The sequence below is a fragment of the Anas acuta genome, chromosome 3, assembly GCF_963932015.1.
Source record: "Anas acuta chromosome 3, bAnaAcu1.1, whole genome shotgun sequence".
Lineage (NCBI taxonomy): Eukaryota > Metazoa > Chordata > Aves > Anseriformes > Anatidae > Anas > Anas acuta.
Genome location: NC_088981.1, coordinates 20,205,898 through 20,226,932, shown reverse-complemented (window position 1 = coordinate 20,226,932; position 21,035 = coordinate 20,205,898). Strand labels below are relative to the sequence as shown.

The 21,035-nt window shown below is 39.4% G+C and overlaps 1 protein-coding gene across 18 annotated transcripts in view; it reads left to right on the top strand.

Moving 5' to 3' along the window:
- The window catches only part of ESRRG (estrogen related receptor gamma), a 405,024-nt gene that overhangs the window by 28,635 nt on the left and 355,354 nt on the right, over positions 1–21,035 (top strand). The window lies entirely within an intron of this gene.

Below are 21,035 nucleotides of genomic sequence, written 5' to 3'. Positions count from 1 at the left end.
TTTCTTATGTTTTTAGGCATTTTAAATGATTTTGGTATCCATTGTGCAAATAAGTTTTCTCTTTGCTTTCTGATTTTGGCAACCCCACCCTATGACAAACTATAAATAACAGGGCAAATGGAATTAGTGTGCATTGTTCTTAGGTAGCAATAAAATACATTTATTTTTGCGGCTTAATTTACTCATTAGCAATGTTCCAGTGTTGGGGTATTTTTTGTCTTAATTGAATTCTACTCAAAGCTGTCTGTTTTGTGTTTTACTATCCTGTATGTGTCTGTTTAAGTTACTTTGCTGGGACTGCAGTCTGGTTAAACCTGTATTTAAGCACTATTTATATTCTGAGCACATTTCTGGTAAAATAAGTGTTTGAGATTTTTTTTTTAAAGCCTCTAAACAGTATAGTTTTATTAGCAGTGAGCGCCAGAGAAGGCACAACATGGATGAATGTCAGATGTAGACCACGGAACCAAGTCCTCCGTGCACTAAGTCAGAGCCGAACCTGTCCACTTTTGCGACTACAACTAATAAAAGCCTGGAGCTCCCTTTCAATAAATTTTTAATATGCAACAATCCTTATGTTTATAAGATTAATTTCTCCCAGGTTAGCCTGATTGATGGCTGGATTGTGGTTTCTTAAGAGCTTTCTCCACGAAACCCCCCAGAAGAGCTGCATTCCATTTAACTAGTGAATGTAAAAACTGGTAACCATGGATTCAGCCACCACTAACTGTCGAGAGCAATGACTTGTTGTAAACAATACAAATGAGCCAGGATAGCAGAAGCAACCAGACATGAAATGATTTTAATAGAAATTACGGTAAAGGTCATGTGATACTGTATCGGCTTGAATTCAGTGTTAAAGGGAAAGTATTTCAGTTTTGCAGGTTTGATTTAAATTGTGCGTCTCCACGAGCTTCATGTTTGCGTGAGACCCACAGAAGGGAAAATGAAGCAGCCCTTTGGAAATGCCTGTGCTTAATTGCACGTTACGGCTTAGGCCCTGATCCCAAAAATGTACGAGTAACTGTAATCAGTGGGATTATTCGCGTGCATAAAATTAAGTACTCGTGTAAGTGTTTGTAGGATCAAGGCCTTTTTAGGTAAGTTAGAAAGGGGAAAAAAAAATATGTATTCTAAGGAAATAATAACCTGTCACTAACGATAAATCATAGAAATGCGAGTCTTTGTGCTGTTGTGTGGTTTGGTTGGAAATTGTTTGCTTGTTTTGATAACAGGAAAACAAGTTATATTTATCCCTTCGTTTTCAAATGTTATGACTTTCATTTCTCATCCACCATTCCTTAAATCCTCTTCCTAATTTATAGCCTCTCTCTTTTGGATAACTGGTACACCGGAGTGTCAGCTATTATAATACAGCATGATGATAGGCACATGCAGATCGCATGAGCAGTCGTGTGTCCTATCTCAAGAATTTCCATCCCTACAAAATCTTTGCTGACTCCCAGCTGTCACATGGCTGTCACTCACAAATTCTAACCATAACCAAATCCTTTTCCGTGTGCATGCGCTATTCAAGCCTTGCTACGTCCATGTGTACGCAGGCACAAATGTCCCTGCACTTTCTCTGTGTAAATTGGGCTCTCCCCAAGCCTGCTGCATTCCACTAATATTTCTTCATTAATTTGTTCTTGGGTGCAACTTCCCTGTCATGCCTCTGCTAACCACAAGCTCTTTTAAGAAGGAACCTGGAAAAATAATAGCAGTTGGTCAGAAATGCAAACAAAAATAACTTTGTGCTTTGTTTAATATAACAGTTCAAATCAGTATGAATCTAAATTCACGACTTCCACGGTCCCCTAAACTGCTCCAGAATTTTAACTCTTAATGTTCCATAGGCAGAATCGTCACCTTGCAGCATATTGACCTAATTGTTTGAGTATTTGCTTTTCATAACACTTACATTATTTGAAAAATTAGCACTAGTTCTAGTCATAGACTGTTTAAAACCAAAAGTATTTTAAATAATTTTTTATCAGTGTGTTCAAGCTGGCCAGCCTCTGTCAAGCTTAGGCTGCAACTGAAAACATGCCAGTAGATACAGGACAAATCTTGCTTTCCTTGTTCTGAGATGACTTGTCAAAATGGGTGGGATTGCTTGTATGAGTCAGAAAGGTAAGATTTAGTTTATACATAGATTAACAGCAGGCCACTCACTTCATACAGGCAAAAATAGACTGACTTCTACTGAGGAAAAATAAAATAAATAAATAACACCCACAACTTTGAAAAGTGAGGGGAAGAAAAGCTCTTGAACAGGAAGATATGAAAAAAAAAGCCAAATTACAAAATATTTTCTATAGTTTGTTTATGTCATTGTTAACAGTGTATTGGGGGTGGTGACAGAGGGGACATTGCTATAAATTAGACCTATAACTATACTAAATTTTTACCAAAAAGGTAAAGAAGGTGAATGGATGGAAAAGCTACCATCTTAACTTTGCATACACAGCACAGCAGGGATCCAGAACTGAAAGTAACACGTTGATGAAAGCAGTGAGACTTGAGACCAATATCGAAGTGACCTGGGGAAAGTACACTGGGCTCTTTACCATGGGATCATTATGAACTCTTAATAATTCTTGCACCCCTTGAAAAACAGGTGGGGGAAGTAAGGATCAGTGCGCCTGGCAGAAGAAACCAGGCTTCAATCTGGAAAAATAGTGAAGTATTCAGGAAGGAAGGATCGCACACTGCTTCCATGAACTTTGCTGGTATGGGACATTGGGCGGTTTTCCTTTGCTCAAAATATCTTTGGCATCATTGCAATCTGTGACATACGTGCTTGTTTACTCTCATGTATTTTGCATCAAATACTGATTTTGTAATGTAAAACTTTCAGCAGCTAGTGGATGAGCTCCCAGAACTCTTTCCCCATCTGCAGGTAGGAAGAACTGGGAGGCAAGTCCCCATTCCTCTCACAGTTTATGAAGTTCAGGTGTTGTGTTGGTGGGTGCCTGCAGAACACTTAGACCAGAATTCTCATTTGAAACAAAGGATTTGAATCCCAAAAATAGAGACCCTAGTATTTCACTTGAAGTCTCAGTGAATGCAATAAGGCAAATGTTACAATGCTAGGTGGAAGTATTTGGGGACTAGCAGAAATACATACTATTAAAATAATTGGTAATAATTAATTGTAATCTCCCTTATAAACACAGTAAGACAAAACAATAATAAAAAGTTGTATTTTATGTTTGTAATTCTAATCTATGATTTTTATTTTAAGACTGCTTTTATCAATTAGATAGCTTTTAGGCATGGAAATATCACATCAACCATTCTGTCAACAAAATTCAAGTGGTGCAGGAGATAGAGATTAAACTGGTGTTTAGGCCTGCTCAAACTTTACTTCCTTGTTGAAAATGCCAGTGGTGTGAGAAATAATATGGGAGTTCATGTCAGGTGGACTCCTGGCTATCAAGAACTGGACTGAAACTACTTAATTTCATGAAGCATAGCAAACTATTTGGTCACTGAGTGACAGAACATTGTTCTTTAAATTATTAACTCTGTGTAAGCAGTACAGTGTTTTTCTAAATTTCCATTGGTTTCTAGTTTTACTTCTTAGCTGATGTGGGTAAGTGAAGCTTTTTGAGGACTCAGTCTTTTGGACATTTCCAAGTATACTTCTACCCATGGGTTATCAAAGTCCTATGATTTATGGGTTATAAATTTCTCCAGGTCAGGAAAACTTTTGTGGGGAGTAAAGAGAGGACTGCGTTCAGAATCAGGTAGATGAACTTGTCATTACATTTACGTGACTAGAACACATCTTTCATTATTCTGCATTATTCCTTTGTACAGAATAAGGTTGTTCTTTGTGTATTTTAGTTTTAACGGAGCTAGACTGTCATTGACCATGAGCTTTTGCATGCGTAGACTCTCTTCTTCCTGGCAGGGCTTTAGGCCCAGATCCACAAAAGGATTAGATGCTTTAAGTGGGACTTAAGTGGGATTTAGGCATTGAAAGGCCAAACTGAGATCCTCGATATCCCCGCTGAACTGCCACCTAACCTTAGAAGATGCCTAACCTATGTGAGTGTCTACATTTTCAATATCCAGCTTTCCCAGGTGGCCAGAGATCTGCTTTGGATGTTCTCAAGCACTTCCATCCTGACAAGGTTGAGCCTCTCTGCTCCCATCTTTTCCCCCGTGTCCTGGCAGACTTCAGAAAGCACGAGCTCCTCTTGCAAAATGGTGGCTCTCTGTGTGTGATGTATCCCACTTTTTCCAGTTGTCCTTCTAGGGAAGGACTCTTCACAAAGTTTATTTCAGGAGCAGCCCGGGAACCTTGAAAAATATGTCGGAACAGAGAAATCTGAGTGTTGCTGTATAAGCATATAGGTCCTAGAGTAGAGGTGAGACTTCAGATGCAGCGCAGCCTTCTGGCAGTCTTGGACTGTTCCCTGCTTGGTGATGGCCACTCATGAATTTGCTGCCGTGAGACTCAGGAGCAGCTAACAGGGCTGAGGGCTCATTTGTAAAGTCAGAGCCTCTGAAAGTTGGGTACTGGGATGTGAAATTATTACTGCACCTAGAGGCTTCCTTGGAGAATGCAGGCCTTTGTATATTGTAACAGCAGTTCTGAGTGTAGAACTTGTTCAGACTCTTCTGCGAGGAGTCACACAGGATTGCACCTGTCAGTGCTACATGGCAGATTTTCATTTTTCTGAAAAGTACACTTGTTGGGGTGTTCTGCGTGCAATCCCAGAAATAATAATCACTTTTTAGGACTGCAGTCTCAAGAATTTCCTCGAGCCGTGGCTGGACTGATAGCTGTCTCGTTTTGCAGAGGCAAAAGCAAATAATGTCTCGTTAGTAGCTGACTAAGTGGTCCTGTGCCATCACTTATTTCTTAGCTGTACTCCTGACATTTTGTGTGTTCTTACCCATGTCTGTTGTTTGTTTAAATCCTGCTCAGTTCCTTGATTTATCAGTTTTCTGTAGACTTTTGTTCGAGTAGTCCCAAATGCTATCCCATTTCAAATAGATGCAACCTTATCAGCAAATAGTCTTTAATCAATAACCTTAACTCTTTCCCCTAATTCTGCATAGACTCTTTTTGACATTGTATTTTTTTTAAATCTTGTATATAATCTAAAATATCTGTGAGGGGACAGTATTTAGGAAATCTGGTAGAATTTCTTCTGAATCATTTAATCTCTTTAGCCAAAAGATGAATAGGTGCTTGCTCTTCCTTTTTCTCCACGTTAATAGATAAGAGCATTTTTCTTTTTCCCTTTTTCCTTTTTCTTTTTCCTAAAAAACAGTACTTTTTCTTGGGAAAGTTCCTAGTTTTCTAATTTGTCGAAGATAGCTGGACTACATATAACCTTAATATTATTTATTGCTATTTCAATTTATGTGCATGTGCAATCCGATAAACTGCAATGCAGAGCCTAAAAAATATATTTTTTACACAGGTATAGCCTAGAAACTATGCAATTAGATGTACTCTTTGAAAAACTGGAAACTGCAATCACAAAAAGCCTATATGCAGAGCACAAACTTAACATCTAATAATGATTGTTATGCATATTCCTTACAAGAACATGTCATGCTTATATTTAGGTAGATAAAATCTGCAGGACTGTCTATGATAATGACATCTTAATAGCTAAGAATATTATTTATGTATTTTTAAAACTAATACAGGGAGATCTGTAATGGAGTATGTGTTAAACCATCCTGTAACTTTCAATCCAGTAGCTTTGTGTTTTCAGTACAGCATTCTTGAATAATGACACATTTATTTTAGTATAATGCGTATAAACACTGGCTCCTAGGCACATCTTTCATAATTTCAATTGTATTTTTGAATTATTTGTCATTTAATCCCACTATGGTATTTCAAGGACAAACAGATTCATAAAGTTTGTCAGTTTGTGAGTGTTTCTGGTTTGCTGTTTTACCTCTTTCACTGCGGAAGATTTGCTCCTGGACTTCCCTGAAGACACCAGCATACTACATAGAGCACAAGTTAGATATAGCATAGTAAGGTAATATAAAGAAACCTATTGCTGTCCAATTGCAGGAGGGAGCTGGTATTGTGAGTGTTAAATCATAATACATAATGAAAGTGTGACTATTATATGTAACCAATTTTAGGTATAGGAAGTTCAGCAAATACATTGTGTCTTGGTGGTTGCCAGATCACTTGCATGTTTACTAAATCCTATATACAGCACTTCCGTTTGCTGGGTTACTCATTGAGCTTTTAATAGTCAACTTAATTTTAGTTAAGGTTCAGTTTAGTAACTCTTGCAATTAGTGGAAAATATTGCCAGCATTCATTTGGTAAACCATATTACTATGTTATGCATGTGCACAGTACATGCGGAGGTGAAAGATAACAGATCGATTCTTATGGATCCCGTAGTCACTGGCTTTTAAGGATAAATTATAGAACCTTTTAATTATTGGGGGTAATCTTGCAGAAAATTGAATCTTGAGTTTGCATGTGTGAGGAAGTTTGGTCTCCCTTGCTCACCATAGCTTCCTAATCCCGAAAGCAGCTCCATACACTTGGATCCCTGGTGACCTGTCAGCCTGTGCATTTCACATTGGTGCAGGTGAAATGCTGTTTCTGAGTAGGGCTTAAATACATCGTAAAAGCAAGAAGTCTTATTTTCAAGGCAAGGTTCTCAGCTTTGTAATGCTTTCTTGCTTCATCTCTGTGGAAACAGCTAGTGTACAGGAGGTAAGTCTATTGCTTGACTCTTCTTGGACATTTTTGTGTTTTTTGTTTTATGGGTAGGCAGAGAACTGCAGGTGAGACTTGAGCAAGCCAGGTAACATCCTGCAAAGTAAAGTACCAGGGGCAATAGCAGTAACTAAGAATTAAGTCTGAAACAAAGTCAGAGGTACAACATGACAACAACCAAATGCGTCAAGAGGATTTTTTTTTTTTTGAGCAAATAGATTAAAGCATATCTGGTTGATGTTGCTGGAAAATGCAGGCCTGTATGTTCCCAAGGATGGATACTACATGGACAGTTATAGCAGTGTCTGTGTCATGTTGACAGAGGTCATGTATGAATTAGGATTTCTCAGATCCATAACTACTCCAAATACAGTTTCCTCTGACAAAGTCAGTAGGAATTGTATAACGGAGGCAGAAAGGCATACGCAGTTTGTATCATAATTTGGCTTTTGCTCAGAAGTAGATGCTGGTTGCTTTTGTGTGGACTGGACTTCAGGAGTGCATGTCTCCCAGTACAGCAAGCCCAGGATCCTTTCTGTTGGGCTGCCCTGTCACAGCCCAAGTCAATCAATGTCTTGAGAATGTCTTGTGGGCTCAGGGTCCTGCCCCAGTTAGAAATACACTGATGTAATCAAAGCTAATAATATTCTTTGCAATATACACCTCGTGTAGAGAAAGTAAGGCTGGCAATAGGCTCCTGTCAAGCTGCATGAAGAACAGGCAGCTGAGAGCTCTGATTTATAGGAGGTTGTAGTTAAGTGAGGATCTTTACATATGAAATCATTCTTCGGCTGTATGGAAGAGCATACAGGATGATGTCTTAGCTTCACTGAGATCAGTGGGAATCTGTCTTAGTATCTCTGTATATTCTGTATACTCCTGTGGTGCTCTTCTTGCCGGTGACAGAAACCCCAGTGCAGATTTCAGCAGAATCCTCACTGTCACATTCAGTATGATCTTTACAGGATGGGTATTGATGCTAGTAATATTACAGGATAAAAAAAAATACTGCGAAGGACAGGGGTTTTAAAGCTCTCTATTTTATGTGTTGACACTGCTTTTTATTTATTTATTTATTATTTTACTTATTTATTTATTTATTGTCAGGAAGGGTGTTGTGTCGTGTGTCCCCCCCTCTCCCCAGTTTTCTCAGGCATAGGATACTAAAGATCAAGACCCTGGATGCTAATTGTAAGAGAAACTTACAAAGTATTGGTATTTTTCCTCTTTGGAGAACTGTTTATTTATAAAATATTTGAACTCCTTAATAGGAAGGAGCTGTAAGAAATTTCAGGCAGTTATTCCTCTCTGACAGAAATCTGTATTTAGAATTCTGTTAGTCTCTTTTATTTATAACAAAACCTTTGAATATAATTTCCAAGTCGTTCAGCTATGGTAAGTGATGTGATAATGAGGACAGAGTATAGGTCACAAGTCTGCAAATATGTGTGAGGAGGTGGTGAGCTTAACTTACCAGGTGAAAGAAAGGTTAGTATAGCAACTGCGTGAACACTTCAAAGCATGCAGCTAGTTTGCTGCACTAACTTAATTATCCCTGCTATAGATATGTTTGATAAACATATCTGTAGCCCAGATTCTGTTACCTAGCAGTGGGAAATAGCAGAAGGCTTCTGTTTGTTTGCCAGTTGACTTGAAGCCTTCCTTTATCCTTCCTTGTGTTAGGTTTTTCAAGGACTTTCCTGCCTCTTTGCCTATTTGATGAAAAGAGACCTTTCTTTTTAATGGTGGAAAATATTGTAAGGTGGGAAATGGTGTGGCCTGATGGGGATGGATGTAAAATGTTAAAGTAAGTGTAATAAGGACTTCATCCTATTTTAATAAAACACTGCCTGAGCCAAGAAAAAAACAAACTTCTATCACTCCTACTGAATCAACTGCATTCTGGTGTCATCACTACATCTCATCAAGCATCTTGCATCCTCCGTGCAATACTACAGGGTGTTTTTGAGCATCCCAGCATTGTTGACTTTTTCCACAAACAGCATGATCTGGAATGCAAAGGAGCGGGATTACCAGCAGTACCCATCACGCAGAAATGCGAGATGGTGCCCTGTTCTTTGACACTAAAATGTGGCCTGCTGTCGGCAAGCTGTGGACTTTAATAGGGAAAGACAGTAGGGAACTTCTGAGCTTTTTAGTCCTTCTGCTTCTGGAAAGTCTGTTACACAGTGAGGTACAGTTTTAAAATGTGGTCATTTTTAATACCCTCTCCCTTACGTCTGGCTGACAGATTGGGAGTGTGGAGGGTGGGAGGAGGCAAAACAGACAAGCTGAAAACACAGGATGTATACATACATTAAACTGGAGCAAAACAAAAATAAATAAACTTATGTGAACACAGAAGGGGTCTGTTTTAAGGCCAGTCTTAACTCCTGTTTTAGATGGCCTGTGGTGAAAATCATTAGCTAAAATGGATGCTATTTATGTCTCCTTTGAACTGAATTTATGCAAACTAACTCATTAGCCAGCAGTTCTAACTGGAGAGAACACACATTAAATTTTGGTAGATTTTTGTTCTGAGCAACACTATTTTCATTGCAAACCTTAGAAATAAATAAATAAATAAATAAGAGAGCTCTTTGATATGCACGCTTTTTCATACACAGTTTATATTGGTTAGCTCTCTTGTTCAGAAGCCCATAGGCACTGATGCATGCTGAATATCATTTGTTCAACAGTGACATAAAAATCAGAAACGTAGTCCCAAGTCTGATTTATACATGTAAATCTGGAATTTATCCACTCTCTTTTGAGGTGTTGCTGTGTGTTTCCACTTCCAGAGCATGGATCAAAACTTTTCTGTTGACTGAGTAGTTTTCTGATTTGAGAATGCAGGTGAGCACAGGTGTGTTTTATGGGTCTGCATTGCATTCAGTATGCATTTTGATAGCTCACACCAAAAGCAAGGCTTTGGGCCTTCCAGATTTTTATTTGTTCCACTTTGGGCATTTGAATTTTGTGAAGAAGCTGTAGTTCTGTGATGATTTCTGCAAGGGGAAGAGTACTACTGACTCTTGCCTGTTTCTAATAAACTCTTCATGGTTTTCTGCTGACTTCCTCCGTGATAATACAGTCGCTTTCATTTTGTGTTGACGATTAGTAAACCTGTTCATTCCTATATACATAGGGGAGAATAAAAGTTTCGACAAAAGGCATTTCTAGTTTGATTATTGTCTGTTTTTGCTACTGTAAAGAAAAGAGGAACACGTGAAGTATCACTTGTAAATGTAGTAGCAAATAGAGCAACATCGAGAGCAAAGTAGATACATCATGAGCTATTACTTTTAAACACAGAATGTTTGAAACAAGGTATTAAAAGCAATCAGGGGATGGAAAAATAAGGAAAAAACTATTGCGTTGTGTGTATGCATCTTTGTGTGGCAACTAAAGGAGAACTGTGTACGTACCTGGAGGTAGTGAGGTAGTTGAATGGAAAAAGCAAGTGCCTGGGGGTCAGGAGCAGTGGGTTGCATTCTGGCTTTTCCCCTGTACTCACGCCTCTGCAAAATATTTTGAGATTTCTGGATGAAAAGCATTATAAAAGAGCTAAGTGTTATTTAAGCCTGCTTAGTTAGACAGTAGGCTTTAGTCTGTATTATTTTTTGATTTGTGTGTTACATGAATAGTGTGTGAAACTGCTAGGAGAGGCTTTTGTTCTTGCACACTGGCTCTTTCCTCTGGCCTCTATTTTTCTGGCTTAATCACACGTTCTTGGGTGGTAAGGCATGCAGCATCTATTTGCCATAAGGAGGTGCATAAATAGCAAGGATATTGAACCATGAACAACAAATAATTTCATGGGCAGTATTCTGGAAGAATACAGACCTTCTTGGTGTGGTAGTGTGGGGAGAGGAGGAGTAGATACTGTCCCATGGTAGTTCATGTAACTGGTACTTTTTCAGTGTCCGGCAATGTCCTCCCTATCCCTTCTCCTAAAAGGCCATTTCTGTCCTCCCCAGACAGTGACAGGAGACTAATGGCTAGCTTCAGAGCTCCATCCATGGCAGACCTGTATTTATTGCTTTATTAGTATATCTGTCACATAAAAGCATAAACCCTAAGGCAGGTCTTGCAAGCTTTCACCATCACAGAAGGATCTCTCTGTAGTGTGATGCAGTGGCTGCAGCAGACCCCTCTTCTGTGCTGAACTGGGCACAGAAGACGCGTATGGCAGTTCAAGCAGCACTTGTTGCCCAGACACTTGCTTTATGCTTTCCTCATGGCTCAGGGCAGCAGGCTGGGTTTCTCCATGTCAATATAAGGTGGCTTGCTTAGTGCAAGAAGTGTGCAGTGTAGCTGGGGAGCCTGGGCTCTAAAAAATAGTCTGTAAATGTGAGCACAGATTTCTAAAAACAAACAGATTGCTAATCTGGAAAAACTGTGTGTTTTGTGTTAAAGGAAGTCTTTGAGCCACAAATAGATGGAAGTTGGGAACAGTATTGTAGGGAATTGTCACTATATGCCTGCCCTGTGATCTTCACTAAGCATCTGCTGTTTGCTGCCGTCCCAAACCAGCCAATAAGCTGAGGTGGACCCTCACTTTCATCTGTGTTGGTCACTTCCCAAGGTCCAGCAGAACATGAATACGAATATGCATGTGTGCATGTATTCAGCTGAGTGGGCATTGGAATTTCCATGGAATAGATGGCAGCGGGGACATTAGCTGCTTCTCTTCATAATCTCTCTTCTAACAGTTTCTCGTAGTGTTTTCTGCCTGTGTATGAAAATGCTGTTGACTGTTTCACATTTGGGATTCAAACAAATTCAAAAACCTTGTTTCTCTTTTGTTGCTGTTTGTCTATCTTCTGCAGGGAGAATGTGAACTCCTGTAATTCTAGCCCTTTGTATTTGTTTGTGTTCACCAAGATGCTATGTTTTCTATTATTATTACTTTGCTTAATTCATTTCTCAACTAGTCCACAGCTGTAAAAATAAGGCTGGATTGTGGAAAAAAAAAAAAAAAGTGATGAACTAAACATGATGTTAAATAGTCTCCTGTCACAGCAAAAATTGAGACTAGGTGCTTGCAGTGTTAATGTTTCACAGGGCAGGGCTGAAACTTCTCTTAGGTGTGGAACATGACTGTATTGCCATAGCGAGTGGCAGGATATTATTTTATCCCGAAACAGAGTGATTTCACCTGCTTGTTTTTAAGGGACTGTTCCATCTCTGGAGCCTAGAAGCTTCTCTAAAATGCTATTTAGTTAATTTGAAAGCAAAATTGTCTCAAAAATATGTTTGTCTAGAGTTTCCATGCTGTCTACAAATGTTTGATGCATGATGGATTTATTTTTTTTTTTTAATCAAGCACCTGCTTTCTTTGCCTAGCTCAGTTATGCAGCAAGGTTGTTTTTACAGTACTAAGAAGTGAGCAATATATTCCATATGCCACCGAGCTTTGTAAAGAATCTTGCTGATGACAATTTCACAGCTGCTGAGAAATAGGCCAACCCTTCCCCATAAAGAGACAGTAAGAAGAAGAATATCTATTCCATTGGGATTGGCCATGAGTCCTCCCCAACTTCTTCCCTCTTGAAGGAAAATGCTAACACTTCCGAACTATGTAACAACAGATGGTGTCAGAAACCAATTTCCATTGCAAAGCCATTTGGTCAGGAAGTATCAAAAAGTGTTTTGGAACTGTGAAAATGAATTCTTGGCTGCTGGGCTACCAATGAGAATGAGACACGAAGCAACTGCTGAACAAACCCAAGAGCCTGCTTGGGCCTGAAAGAAATGGCTATGACCAAGCGTTTTAGAAATTAAAGACTTTACATATGTAGGGTCTAGATGTCAGAAGTGTTATATGTGTTATAAAAATCAAGCTCTTAATTTCTGGTCACCGATTGCTTGACCAACTACCAAGAAAGCAGCCTTCAAAATATGCAGAATGACCTCCAGCTGAGACAAGCTTAATATAGCTCCTACTGGCTTAGTCAGGTGGAACCTTCCCTTTTGGCTCAGCCGATTTGCTGCCCACAGACCATGAAAGTCCCAGGGCTCTGTTAACATACAGGGACACAAAATTAATGCAGAAACAGCACAGGCTGCTCTACTGATGGGTTACATCTATGAAGTTGTGTGCGTCCACAAGTTGCTGCACACAGCAGGTTCCCTTGGTGATTTCTGTAGCTGACCAAATGGGCCTCTTCAGAGAGAGAGCACTCTGAGAAATGTAATGTGTTCCTTTTAGAAGTGTGCTGTAGATGGGTCTGTCTGTGCCACAACTCTCTGAAATAAACATCAACATGTTTTTCCCTCCAGCATTCCCATTGTGAGTTTTAGCTGCTCATATAGCTCTGTAAGTTGAAAATGGTTTGATAGAACTTCCCATAGATGTGGGACATAATGGTGCTTGGTGAGCTATCTTGTTTTATGTATTCTGTTAGAAATGTATACCAAATTATACGGTAATGTCATGTCACCAGAAACACAGAGCAGATGGAAGTATCTTTCCACATATTGACTCATGTTACTCTGATGAAAGGAATTTGTTTCTCTCCTTCTGTCAAGCCTGCTAGCCTCTGGCAAAGGATACAACCCTCAGTGAGAAGAACTTTACCAATAATGTTCAAGCGACCATCTGACTTAAATATATTATCGTTGGCTGATACAGTTAGTCTGCATCAACAAAAGATTGGGGGAGCCAATCCTGTTTGCTGTGTTTTGTGTAACATAGCTTGAACCAAAAATTGTTGTTCCAGGTTGAGGAGACCCCGGGGAATAAACCCTTGAGGAAGTAAGAGCTCAGCTTTTATAAGGAAACTGCACCAGCTTCAAGGCCCCAGTATCTGTTTGGGAAGGCTGACATCCTGGGCCCTTTGGAGGTTAATCCAAATAAAGCAAGAGGGCAAGAGCCAGGTCTCTGACATGTACTTCTCTGTGGAAAAATGGCACCCCCCACCATGGTTTGTATGTTCCATGCGTAAGCTACCAAAAACGCCATCTGCAAAACTCCAGCGAAATCCTGACAAATAAAATAGCTATAGATTTGCTGTGAGCAACTGAAAAACAGATTCCTTCTGTGTTTCTGTTTGTTGTGCGTGGTATTTGCCTTGATGAGAGTGCAGTTCTCTGATGGAAAGCATGTGAAACTGAACGCAAAAGGGAGCCAGGGTAATCATTAACTGACTCACCTTCTGGATGTGACAAGTAATGAACCAGTCTGAACTTGCCTGGAGCTTTCTTTGGGACAATACCCACAGGGGAAACCCTCATGCACTCAAGTGAAGCGTTATCAAATGGGCCCTCTATTTTCCCCAAATGCCAGCTCTTTTCTGTCTTGTCTCTAACCACCTGAGGACATATAACTGCTGATCTCAGCATCCTAGCCAACATTTGCATCTCGGGGCTTGAGTACAAGATAGTCAAATCCCAAACACAGGCTTCCCCCCCCCCAAAAAAAAAAAAAAAAAAAAAAGGATGCTTTCTGTATGTTCGTTTTTTCCTACTAGTAAGCTTCCACAACCAGGGAAACAATTCATCTGCCCTCTCAGGGATTTTTGCATTTGCAAACCTCTTTAACCAGCATTTGGCTCTTTCCACTTTCTTACTTTGATTTGGATGACTGCCTGAAGCACCTGCTAATGGCCTGAAGCGTTCAAGCCGAAATTTGCAGTTTGCGTACCACACACACTCAGACTGTTAGTACCTGCCTTCTGGAGCACCTGCTACTCTATTTGGGCTGGAGAACCTGCTCTCTACGTGCTCACAGAAGCACCCTTCACAAAACCTCTTTGGATTTCTCCTGCTGTCTTCCATTCTCAGTCCGTGTCATACCCTGGGCCTCAGCTTTGCTGTGGCCTTCAAGGTAGCATCTATATTTTTGTGGTTGTTGTAATATCCAAATGAGGAGCAGAGGTTCCCTAGGTACAAAGGAACCAGACATGTTGCAAAGGTAAAACAGTCATGGTTGTGATTTTAAACATTTCACTGTAGCATGCCAGACTGTGCATGTTTATTTGTCAAAAAAGGTTTTATAGGGAAATATTGAAGTGGAGATGCTAATTGGACTGGGTGAGTGGAGCAAGAGTAGTTGGAAGCAGAAGCCAAACTGGAATTCAGTATTAAGAAAATGTAGGAAACAGCACTGCCATTTTACAGAGAAGGACCAAAAGAAGCCTGAGAGGCCTGAGGAGTGTTCCTCCCTTTCTCCTGCTCCTGCTGCCTTTTGTGTGTTTTACACATTTCCATGTGGATGCTTCTGATGCCTTAATATAGGGGAGGCTGTTAAATTTAGTTTATATGCTGTATTTCATGAGGAAATCCTCCTCCTTGGCAAGGGACAAGCCTCCTGGAAGATCGAAGTGCAGGATATCAGAGGGGATGTCTTCCAAGAGGGCATTTTTTTAATTTTACAGAAGCGTTATCTTTTCCCAGACTCAGTCTGTGCTGAGGTTGTGATTGACACGGACCTTCTTTTTCAAAAAAGTTGCTTGGTTTCTCCATTAGAACAATGATGTTAGCAGTTTCAGAACTCTAAATACTGACTTCCTGCCTGGATATTTACTCCCAGGTTACCTGACGGTCCCTTTTCCAGACGGCTCATCCTTCTCTCTACTGTACTGTATTTACTCATTCAGTCACACCTACCTTACATGCTAGCACCGTGTGTGCTTTCCCATAGGAACTGCAAAATATCGCCCTGCATCCCAGTGCTGCGAACTTGTGCTCCTCTCCATCAGAGACATCTGCTCGTGCAGAACTGGGCAGGGCAAGGACTGATCTTTCCTCCTTGCTGTCATTGGGTTGCCTCAAAATAACCCTAATTAATTTTGTGGAAAGGAGAGTTTAGTTTGCTCCTATGATGGGATTGCTCTTTGTGCGGATCTCTTGCATGCTATATTTAGGTGTGTTTTTTGGAACGCCATGTGACCCGAATCAGATAACTTCTGAACTACTAATCATGTCTTTGACACTGACACCCTCCATGGCTTTGGGGCATTTTATGGTTGTTTTCTTATATCCACAATGAAAACAGAAGTGCTTATGTACCTTCTAAAAGCTGGTGCCAGGATTAACAGATACTTAAGACATTGATTTTATCTAAATATAATTTTGTTATTTCTATTACAATTGTATTTTTATTGTTTCTTAGATGTTTAAGTTCAGAAAATTATTCTTAACCATCCTAGTCTTCCTTAATGGATCCCTGTTTAACCATTTCAAGAGAAACAAAGAGTTTCTTCTGGGTTTGTAGGTGGAAATAAGGCAGATAGAAAAGAACTGCCCTCATTTCCTGCCTCACACAAACTTTCTTCCTTTGTTTATTAGTTGGTCGATCCAAGTAGATTAAAATCCCCAAACATTGACCTGAACTGTTTCCCCTCATGTTAGCTATGTCCCTTTTCTTAAAAGGGGAAGTTAGTTATCTGCTTGTTTTTTTCCTGATTCTTCAAGTTATGCAGCCAGACTTGTATCCTGTCATCATCCACTGCTCAAAGCCACTTGAGCCCTGGGGGCAGCCAAACCAGCTTTGGCTCCACATCATCATGGCTTGGGTTTGGAGCCTGTCATCCATTGCACAGCAACATCTCTTTGTTGCTCATGTCCATAATTGCCACTTCTCATGTCTTGGCTTCAGGGAGCTGGGGTATCGGCATTTTTTCATCTTCAACTTTTTGCCCTGATCCCTTAAAGCCTTTTGATAGGCAACTGGATCAAAATGTCTTTTTGGTTTTCAGCAGTAGTGCAGGAGTATGGTTTCACCAGTTAGTCAGTCAGATAAAGAATAGGAGAAATTACAGAGATACTTTTCATCTTTTATGAAGCAGAAGACAAAGAAGAAGAGAATCTTTCTTTATTGGAAGGCAAATTTATGAATTTTAATTGTGAATACTAGCATTTTTTTCTTCTTCTTTCTTAAAAAAAAAATCTTCAAAATGAAATCTTTTGTCCAAGTGCTTATTCTTTTCCTCTTACAGTAGTAGTAAAAAGCAAAATGATACATACAACAAATATCAGAATTGAGAAAAAAGCAGATAATGAAATATCTGCCAGAGTGCAATGTGTCTGTCAGAGAGGAAAAAAAAAAAGAAAGAAAAAAAAAGAAAAAAACATTCTTATATTTGAATCTCTGAAATGTAACTGCACCAGACTAGTTGGGGAAAATTTGTTTGAAGATGTATTACGTTCCACGATCAAATGGAAAAAATGGCACCTGTCATCATATTTAGAAAACAGCTGGGTAACATGGCGAAGTGCCATAGTCTCTTTTCACATGGCCTTTATGCTGAAACCATCCAAGCTCCATTCTCAGCAACTGGAGAAACCCTGTGCCTTTAAATGGTTACAGAAACATCTACTTAGGGGCCAGCTCTCATTGCAGCAAAGCCTGCTTCTGATGCTTCTAATTAGCAGTTAATGGATTATACTTTACTTTTATAACCAACCCAGCAGGCACTCTTCTATAGTATTTTTCAGCTATTTTTGGTAGAAGATATATGCATTTGTGCTGCTCTTTGTGCTGTCATTTTGAGCACAGAGAAAATATTAGGAATAAATCTCTATCAGAGATTATTTTAGCACTCAAATGCTTAATTTAAGTCCGATTAAACATTTGCTAAATGTATTTTCTTTTATCTAATGTCTTAGAAAAACAGTAATGTGTTAATTGCTCTATCTGATCTAGACTTTGATGCTGAATCTCCTAAATGCATGCATTTTGTTAATTAAAATATTTATATACCTAATGAAAAGCCTTTTTTTTTTTTTTTCAAAATTTGCAAACACAGCTCCGATATCTATTCATTTAGGAAAAAAGAAATGCTCATCCAGTTGAACACAGAACAGGTACATGCAGAAGCTTAGATGCTTCAAGAATTAGATGGGCTTGAAGAAACTAATGGCTTTTGTACTTAATTTGAGTTAAAATAGCAACAAGATTACTAGCGTTAAAGATTTGAATTGATGTATCTATGCGTATATGCGTGTAGGTATATACACAATATATTTAGTATATACAAGTATGTGCCAAATCTGGGCATATGCACGTATAGCTATGTTTAATAAATGCATTTACATAGGTATTATGATTCTAATATTTCACCCTCGGGAAATTAATTTTGGTGCCAGTTTCTAGCAGGAAACCCAGCTGCCTGTTGCTGCCTTTGAACCTGCTCTCTTCTGTCGGGCAACACTTCCAGTAGAACAAAGTCTGCCACAGGTTAGGCTGGGACAGGAGGGGGAGCTCGCACTGCACCAGCCAGGAGAGGGGAGGGCAAGTCACCCAAGCCCAGGAAAAGAGGGGGAGCGACCACCAGCTGTTGTCAGAAGCAGGGGAGATGTGCCCTCACTCTGCTCCCACTTACTGTGGTCCCTCCACTGAAACGGAGAACTGGACTTCTCCATCCTGTTCTCGTGTCAATAACAGGCTGTTATTGGTATCATTTGGTTCAAGCGGTAATTAATTCCACGTTATATCCATGGCTTGAAGCAAAGGAAACACAGATTGCAAAGCTCCCCATGTGAAAGCGTGTTGGTGTTCCCATCCTGACCCAGCACGCACTTTCTAACTACAAGGTAGGCACTAAACTGGTAAGGTCATGGTTGTTAAAGGCAGCGAGTTGCAAAATGCTATTGGGAAAAAATGCGGGAATTGGTATTATTTTTTACACAGGGAATACTGGAAAGGAAAGGAAGAAGGAAGAGCTGGTTGTAGTATTCTGTGAAATAGTACATGGCTTCTTGGAACTGCATTTTTTATCTTTGTATCAGAGGAGTGAAAGCTCCTAGGACACCACCAGTTTGGTGGCAGCATCCTGAGATCTGCATCAGCCATGGCTCTGGTACCTGTTGCCCTCCCCAGCTTCATCCCTTGGCAGTTTGGGCCAGGGCAGTGTGAGCCTCATGTTGCAGTTGGTGAGTTCATCAGGAAGAACTTCAGCCAGGAAAGTATGGCTCCTTCAAGCAGAGTTACCTGGTCGGACTTCTCAGAAGGTCAATGTGGGAAGTTCCCATAAAAAGCTGAACTTTCATGCTGGCAGTCAAGACAGATTAAGAATTTTTAAGAACACTTCTTTTTCTTCTTTTTAATTATATTAAATGCAGGAGAACTGTGAATAGGGTATTTTTAGATTGTGCATTCAAATATATACTATCATAGTATGACAGCAAATCAGAATTAAAATTCTTATCAAAATCCTTTTTTTTTTTTTTTTAAGAAAAAACTCTGTAACTCATAGTGGAAAGTTTGAAGAGCACTATGTCATTCTGCATAGAAATTCTGCTCTTGCAACTAAATTAAACATCACTGGTTGCTCTCATTTAGATGAACCCTTTTGGAAGTTCTTTTTTTAAAGCCAGCGGATTGGACTTCTAATTTTAACTCCTATGGTTTATAATTAGAAACATTTCCAAACTTGTTTACAAACACCTGCACTTGACAGTGAGTGTCTGCAATTTTAGAAGGACTCACTTGTCACTTCCAGTGGGGGTTGAGAGGGCATCTGAGTTCTTTGTGTTCATACAGGCAGTTTCAGGACACTGGAACAAAAGCACGTTTTTTAAAATAAGATTGCAAATATGCAATCTTTTGAGAGGGGGTTGCATGCAAATAGGTCTTAATAATGAGTTGTGGATTATTTCAAAGTCAGGAGGATTGATGGTTAGTGGTCATTTGGAACAAGACTCGAATGAAGCTGGCATGCAAAGGAGAAATTCCAGTAACTAATTTTAGCAGTTTGGTCTTTATATTGGAGAAGATGGTGTGCAGATTTTCTGTTTTTTTCTCTTCTTTAAACATACAGCTTTTTTGCCAGCTGTCCTTCAGAAGTTACTCAGAACGAGTTTAAAATGACTTCAGGATACATCGTTGAGTTGGTTGTTTTTTCATATAAAGTTAGAAATAAGTTGCTAAACATATGAACATGCAGCGAAGCAAAAGAGCATGGTTACCTTTGAGCTTGAGTGGGATGTGTGTTATACAAGTCTGGATGCAACTTCTTTGCAATAGGTGAATTCTCTGTTACTCATTGGCTATATATGGAATTAGCATTAAATCCAAGTGGTAGCCAAAATGTTCTATTAAAAAGTTCTGTGGCTCCTCATTATACACTTTACACCCAATTTTAGCTGCATCACATAGGTTAACAGTGTTACTTATTAATTTCTAGTATAGTAGAAAAGCTTATCCTCACTAAAATTTCATGCTGTGTGGGAGGGTGGCAGGAAGAACACTGCAAATACGCTTCAAGGATATGGCAGTGCCAGTGGTAGGCTAAGTAGACTTGAGCGGTAGTGGCATAAGGTGTCCTATTGATTGCTTTATGCTCTTGTTGTTACTAATTAGTAGGTAAAACTCTGGTTAATTACACCAGCCTGTTTGGCAGTTTTGTCCTCTACTGGGAACCATGGTCGACCTTAGAGAAACTGCAGGTACAGGGGAGGATTACGAGGCCACAGAGGAGAATGTTTTTTTTTCTGGTTTCTGCTCTTTTGTTTTCCCAAAAGTACAGATTCCAATGAGTAATATATATCAGTGTCAAAGGATCATGCCCTCAGAGGTGCTTACTCTCTCTCAGTTTCACTGAGAGTTGATGCAAGTGGAAGAAGGCATTGGAATACCTTTGGGTAGGCATGGTCTTTGAAGTTAAACCTGAAGTCCGCAGCCTAGATTTTGTGCTTGACCCCTCTGCGGAGCACACAGTTTATACTTACTGTGGGGCTGTTCCAAAGCAATTGCTTACAAGTAAATAAACAGACAATTAAAGTAAGCATTTTGACTACAATGTATAGGTCAGAAGAATAATCTTTTTTATATTTTTCCATCTGTAAAACAGTTGTGCCTTGTAACTGTTTTTCTGATATCCTATAAGGCAATGTGATTTTAACAAGCATTCACTTTTTATAGCAAACAGACTTTTTTTTTTTTTAATTTACTTTAATTTCAGCTGTAAATAGCTGAAGTTATGATGTTACTTACATAGTCCTCAGCATAATTTCTTAGCAAGTATGAATGCAATCAATAAATCACTTTACAGTCATATTAGATTGTAACCATATTTGAAAATAGCTTCAAACACAGTTTACAAACCCCAGTGCTGTCAGGGTCCCTGCTGATGACAGTTAAAAATACCAGACATTTGTGAAATTGCTAATGATTCAAATATGACCATAGAAATTAGAATCAAGTAGAATTTAAAACCACTCCTCACCTAACTAGAAACTTACATTTTACTGTGAATTCTACCTGGAGATAGCGCTTTCCAAAGTGATGCACTGAGGGTAATGTTGCTTCATGCCAGTGTTATCAGTTTTCCTCTATTTTTGTTTGGTTGTGTCAGCTCTATGC